Consider the following 6,796-nt stretch of genomic DNA (forward strand, 5'->3'; position numbering starts at 1 on the left):
TTTACATTATTACATTATGTATTTATTATCATTATTACATTATGTATTTATTTACATTATTACATTATGTATTTATTATTATTATTACATTATGTATTTATTTACATTATTACATTATGTATTTATTATCATTATTACATTATGTATTTATTTACATTATTACATTATGTATTTATTTACATTATTACATTATGTATTTATTATCATTATTACATTATGTATTTATTTACACCGTCTCTGTGAAGAAGTCTCAGCGGCTCCTGTTGTTTGGCGATAATAAATCTGTGTCGCTTTATTTTGGAAATCAAACGCTGAAATAAGCGAAACACAACAAATATGTAAAATAACAAATATAAAAAAATGAAAATGGCTTTTAATCATAATCTCACGTGGCTTTAATGTCTGAATCTGATTTGCGACATCAGACTGAATTATTGTGATTATTTAAGTCCAGTTCTAATGAAAACAAACCTCAGACGATAATAAGAAGTCAGCGAACATGAAACTTTTCATCAGACACCAAAATGTTCAGAGCGTCGACGTTAAAAACACATTATTGATTTTTATTTTTAACTTTGAACAGAAAACTGAGATTCGTCACAACGCTCGTGTTCAGAACTGCACTTGGAAAACATCAGATTTAGCAGCTGGCTCAGTTTCATCTGCAGCTCGTTAAACATTCAAACAGAATGAAGAATCAGCTGATGTTTCACCTGTTCTCAGGTCAGTTTCACTCAGTCAGGACACAATTAATACAAACTGATCAAACACGTTCGTTCAGTTTCTTCCACTGTTTGTGCTAAGCTAGGCTAAACACTGAGGCCGGTTTCAGACTGCTCCTTTAAACCAGCTGTGTGTGTGTGTGTGTGTGTGTGTGTGTGTGTGTGTGTGTGTGTGTGCGTGTGTGTGTGTGTGTGTGCGTGTGTGTGTGTGTGTGTGTGCGCGTGTGTGTGTGTGTGCGCGTGTGTGTGTGTGTGCGCGTGTGTGTGTGCGCGCGCGTGTGTGTGCGTGTGTGTGTGTGCGTGTGTGTGTGAGCGTGTGTGTGTGTGTGTGTGAGCGTGTGTGTGTGTGTGTGCGTGTGTGTGTGTGTGTGTGCTCTCCTGATGTGACCTGCTCGACTCTCTCTGCTCTTCAGTCAGGAATTTCATCAGAAAACAGTGAAAGGTTGCAGCTCTTCACCCTCCTCCTCCTCAGTGTGCTCGAGCCAGGACTTCAAAGTTTCCCTGGTGTGTGTGTGTGTGTGTGTGTGTGTGTGTGTGTGTGTGCAGATCCAATGAAATGTGGGTCAGACATTAAAATGCATGAGCGGGGAGCAGAAAGCATGATGAAGTGCTGAGACACGAGGAGGAGAGAATATAAAAATAACTGGAGGAGCAGCTCTGACAGAAGCGCTCCCTGCTGACGCCACGCCGACGTGCCATTGGTCCAAACTTCAAGCGGAAAAAAAAAGGCGGTATGTTTGCTGCCGCTGGTGGATGTGCACATCACTGCTGACAGGAACACCTCCACCACACACACCAGCTACAGCACATCATCACACACTGTACAGCTGCAGCGGTTACATTCACTGAGAACACAACGAGCCAATCACAGCCTGGCTCAGTCCTCCAGTGGAGCCGCGGCAGCGTCATGTGATCATCAACAGGAAATGCATCATCAGTTAAAGCTGCTCTCACATCAAACTGCAGAAACATGAAAACACGTTCAAAATGTTTCCACAGGACAAGTCAGAACAACGAATATCAGTTTTACTGATCAATCCACCGATCGACTGCTTCTCGAGGGCTGATACTGATTATTGGTAATGGAGCAGACTGATCACTGATCATTTACATTTACAGGACAAATTAAAACAGTCTAAACAAACAGAACAACCAGTGAGGAATGTAATGGACCGGACTTTACTCCAGTTCTGGACCTCAGGTCCACACGGCGCTGACATCACAGCCGCCTCGCTGCTACTTTAGTAGGGAGGCACCGATCCGACTGTTTCAGGCCCGACACCGATCCAATACCGTTGTTAAATTGTGGAAGGCGCCAGACAAAGTAATCAACTGTCACCAAACATGGAAAAATATCTGAAGTGCAAAGTCAAAATAATCTGAACCTGAGAATAAACCAATAAAAGGTCAAACAACAACTTGTGCTCCTCACAGCCCATCACGTGACATCACAGCTCGTCCTGTGACATCACAGCCCGTCCTGTGACATCACAGCCCGTCACGTGACATCACAGCCCGTCCTGTGACATCACAGCCCGTCACGTGACATCACAGCCCGTCACGTGACATCACAGCCCGTCCTGTGACATCACTGCCCGTCATGTGACATCACTGCCCATCACGTGACATCACAGCTCGTCAGGTGACATCACAGCTCGTCCTGTGACATCACAGCCCGTCACACGACATCACAGCCCGTCACGTGACATCACAGCTCGTCACACGACATCACAGCTTGTCACATGACATCACAGCCCGTCAGGTGACATCAACAGCTTGTCACACGACATCACAAGCCTGTCACACACGTGACATCACAGCTCGTCACACGACATCACAGCCCGTCACGTGACATCACAGCCCGTCACACGACATCACAGCTTGTCACACGACATCACAGCCCGTCAGGTGACATCACAGCTTGTCACACGACATCACAGCTTGTCACACGACATCACAGCCCGTCACGTGACATCACAGCTTGTCACACGACATCACAGCTTGTCACACGACATCACAGCCCGTCACGTGACATCACAGCTCGTCACACGACATCACAGCCCGTCACACGACATCACAGCCCGTCACACGACATCACAGCTCGTCACGTGACTTCACAGCCTGTCACACGACATCACAGCCCGTCACGTGACTTCACAGCCTGTCACACGACATCACAGCCCGTCACGTGACATCACAGCTCGTCACACGACATCACAGCCCGTCACGTGACTTCACAGCCCGTCACGTGACATCACAGCTCGTCACACGACATCACAGCCCGTCACGTGACATCACAGCCCGTCCTGTGACATCACTGCCCGTCACGTGACATCACAGCCCGTCAGGTGACATCACTGCCCGTCACGTGACATCACTGCCCGTCACGTGACATCACAGCCCGTCACCTGACATCACTGCCCGTCACGTGACATCACAGCTCGTCACATGACATCACAGCCCGTCAGGTGACATCACAGCTTGTCACACGACATCACAGCCTGTCACACGTGACATCACAGCCCGTCACACAACATCACAGCCCGTCACGTGACATCACAGCTTGTCACACGACATCACAGCTTGTCACACGACATCACAGCTTGTCACACGACATCACAGCCCGTCACGTGACATCACAGCTTGTCACACGACATCACAGCTTGTCACACGACATCACAGCCCGTCACGTGACATCACAGCTTGTCACACGACATCACAGCTTGTCACACGTGACATCACAGCCCGTCACACGACATCACAGCTTGTCACATGACATCACAGCCCGTCAGGTGACATCACAGCTTGTCACACGACATCACAGCCTGTCACACGTGACATCACAGCCCGTCACACGACATCACAGCCCGTCACGTGACATCACAGCTTGTCACACGACATCACAGCTTGTCACACGACATCACAGCCTGTCACACGTGACATCACAGCCCGTCACACGACATCACAGCCCGTCACACGACATCACAGCCCGTCACGTGACATCACAGCTTGTCACACGACATCACAGCTTGTCACACGACATCACAGCCCGTCACGTGACATCACAGCTCGTCACACGACATCATAGCCCGTCACACGACATCACAGCCCGTCACACGACATCACAGCCCGTCACACGACATCACAGCCCGTCACGTGACATCACAGCTCGTCACACGACATCACAGCCCGTCACGTGACTTCACAGCCTGTCACACGACATCACAGCCCGTCACGTGACATCACAGCTCATCACACGACATCACAGCCCGTCACGTGACTTCACAGCCCGTCAGGTGACATCACAGCTTGTCACACGTGACATCACAGCCCGTCACGTGACATCACAGCTTGTCACACGTGACATCACAGCCCGTCCTGTGACATCACAGCTCGTCCTGTGACATCACAGCCCGTCAGGTGACATCACAGCTTGTCACACGTGACATCACAGCTCAGACTGTTTGTTCTCTTTAACGAACACTAGAAAAGTGCCTGACGTTGGATTTCAGCTCAGTGACGTCTCCGAGCTGCAGATTGAGACCAGATGTTCAAACATCAGCTCAACAAATGTTCAGTAAGAACCAGAGAGAGAAGACGGAGACAGAAGGGACCAGACCGGACCGGACCGGACCGGACCTTCTGTCGAGGACAAACAGCTGATGAAGACACAAACTGGAGGACACCGTCTCTGAACCAGAACACATTTAATTAAGAAAAAAGAAAAACTTTCAAAACCTGATCGAATTATTTCAATCGATTTTTTATTTCCTCTCTAAATAATGATCAATACCTCTCATTGATCCGCTCAGTGTTCTGACCACAGATCAATAATACAAAAACATTTTTAACCTGATTAAACTGAAGCTGAACTTTTACTTCTTTACTTGACACTTTAGTGATTTAGTTTAGATGGTATATATAGTTTAGTTATATAGTTTTATTTGATGGTATATGAGAGTTCTCTTTGTATTATGTTTCTAACTTTATTCTCTTACTGTTTTATTGTTTATTACAATATTTCTGTCCTTCTGTTGCTGTGATGATTCTGATTCTGTTTACAGTGAACGGGTCTCTGCAGTGCTGCCATCCTCATCCTCATCATCATCATCATCATCTTCATCTTCATCTTCATCACCACCATCATCATCATCTTCATCAGACCACCATCATCTTCATCTTCATCTTCATCATCATCTTCATCTTCATCACCACCATCATCCTCACGTGAAAAACGTCTGATTTTAAACTTCACCTCAGACGATATTGCACCTCACAGCTTCCTGTGGTTGATGCACCGCCACAATAAAACTTCAGTGTTTAATAGACTAACAGAAGTTTTATCGTCTGATCATCAAGTGTTTTTACTTTTCTGTCTGTTTTCATGAATTCATTTTGGTCGTCGTGTCTCCGCCCGGCTGAGGTAACGCCCGGCTGCTCCTCTGGACGGGTGGGATGTGGGGCAGAGGGGTGTGTGTGTGTGTGTGTGTGTGTGTGTGTGTGTGTGTGTGTGGGACGGGGGGGTCTGACCTTGGAGTTAAGAGGCAGAACAAAATGGCGGCTGCAGCTGTGCGTTACTGTTTTTTATTCCGAACAAAAACCGTCCGCCATTTTCTCCTCCAGCAGCGCAGAGAGCCGAGCAGACAGACGGACCGACGGACGCCAAAAAACAGTTAATGATCCGCTCAATCGATCAGACGAGACGGTTTGATCAGCTGATGCGCAGGAGATGACGAGGTGACAACGAGGTGACGATGATGATGTTTAGAATCAGATCGATCGTCTGAATTTCATCCTAAAAGAGACAAAGAGCCGAGCGGGTTCAGCTGAACGGGTTCAGCTGAGCGGTTCGGCCCGTCACGGCTTCACTCTCACTCAGAAGTCGCGTACTGGTTCTTTACTTCATCTGAATCCCAAATCACAGACGCCGGACACGTTCTGCTGGGAGAGACCGGAGACGCTGCTGTGAACCAACAACTCCGTCTGTCCTCTGACACTCAGACGGTGCATTCAGGAGCCTCATCAACACATCAAGCCACAAACCAGGAGTCTGACTGTCTGAGTCGGACCTGAACACATCACGGCCACCTGCCACCAGCTGTTTGTCTCTGACATCAGAATGTTACAGATAAATGAAACGTGTCATATTAAACTGATGATTATTATGGATCAGTGTTTGGTCCTCTAACGTCTCTTCTTGTCCACAGATGGAGGACAGAAACCAGAACATGTTCACATTTAACGAGCGGACGTCACAGAACAGAGACTCAAACATTAGAACTTATAGCTGGATCTTAAGGAGCCTCAGGTTCGGTTCTGATGGACGACATGTCCAAACACACTGACGCAGCTGAACACTGTGACTGTTACAGTGAACATCGGATCAGAACAAAGTGTCAGAGATTCACATGAGTCCAGTTCACGACTGCGTCACTGCAAAAACAGCTTTTACACATTTACTGTCGATAAATACAGATTTGTTTACTACTTTTTTAAAATGACAGAAATTCCCTGTAAAATGCAGGAAAGTCACTGTTTTCTATGAATCTGCTGTAAAAGTGTGAAACTTTAAACTGAAGCAGAAGAATCTGTTGTATGTTCTTTTGATGTTTATTAGTGTGAAACACGGATAAAAAAGTTATTTTATGTTTCTGAATGTTTCTGCTGTCACACTGCAGTTATTATCCTCCATTTAACTGCTACAGTATCAAGATAAGATTCAGAAACAAACTCAAACAGTCTCGATTAAACGAACACTGGATGTAATTAGAAGCACATGTGTGACTTCAGGGTCAGACACAGCGTGGGAACTTTGAGCTTCTCTCTCTCCTCTGAACAGTCCGGTTCACTTCTGCTCAGGATTTATAATAAACAGACAAACGAAGCTGTAAAATGATTTCTGAGCATCACAAACGGTTTCACTCTCAAGTGTGTGCGGGTCAAACAGAATAAAGGTCCAGTCCGCTTCACCTGGGTCACAGTGAATCAGAGGATCCATTCAGGATGAACTCATGTTTTCCTGTTTGTCTGACTGACGATGATTTTATCAAACCCATCAGGAGCTCAGCTGCTCC

At 46.6% G+C, this 6,796-nt stretch overlaps 1 long non-coding RNA gene across 1 annotated transcript; it reads left to right on the top strand.

The window, feature by feature from the left end:
- Positions 1-5,245: 5,245 nt before the first annotated feature.
- LOC115591908 (uncharacterized) lies at positions 5,246-6,378 on the top strand. Its single transcript, XR_003986035.1, has 2 exons — positions 5,246-5,726; positions 5,930-6,378. It is a non-coding gene; the product is annotated as an uncharacterized LOC115591908 (long non-coding RNA).
- Positions 6,379-6,796: the final 418 nt, after the last annotated feature.

The sequence above is a fragment of the Sparus aurata genome, chromosome 11, assembly GCF_900880675.1.
Source record: "Sparus aurata chromosome 11, fSpaAur1.1, whole genome shotgun sequence".
NCBI classification, from domain to species: domain Eukaryota; kingdom Metazoa; phylum Chordata; class Actinopteri; order Spariformes; family Sparidae; genus Sparus; species Sparus aurata.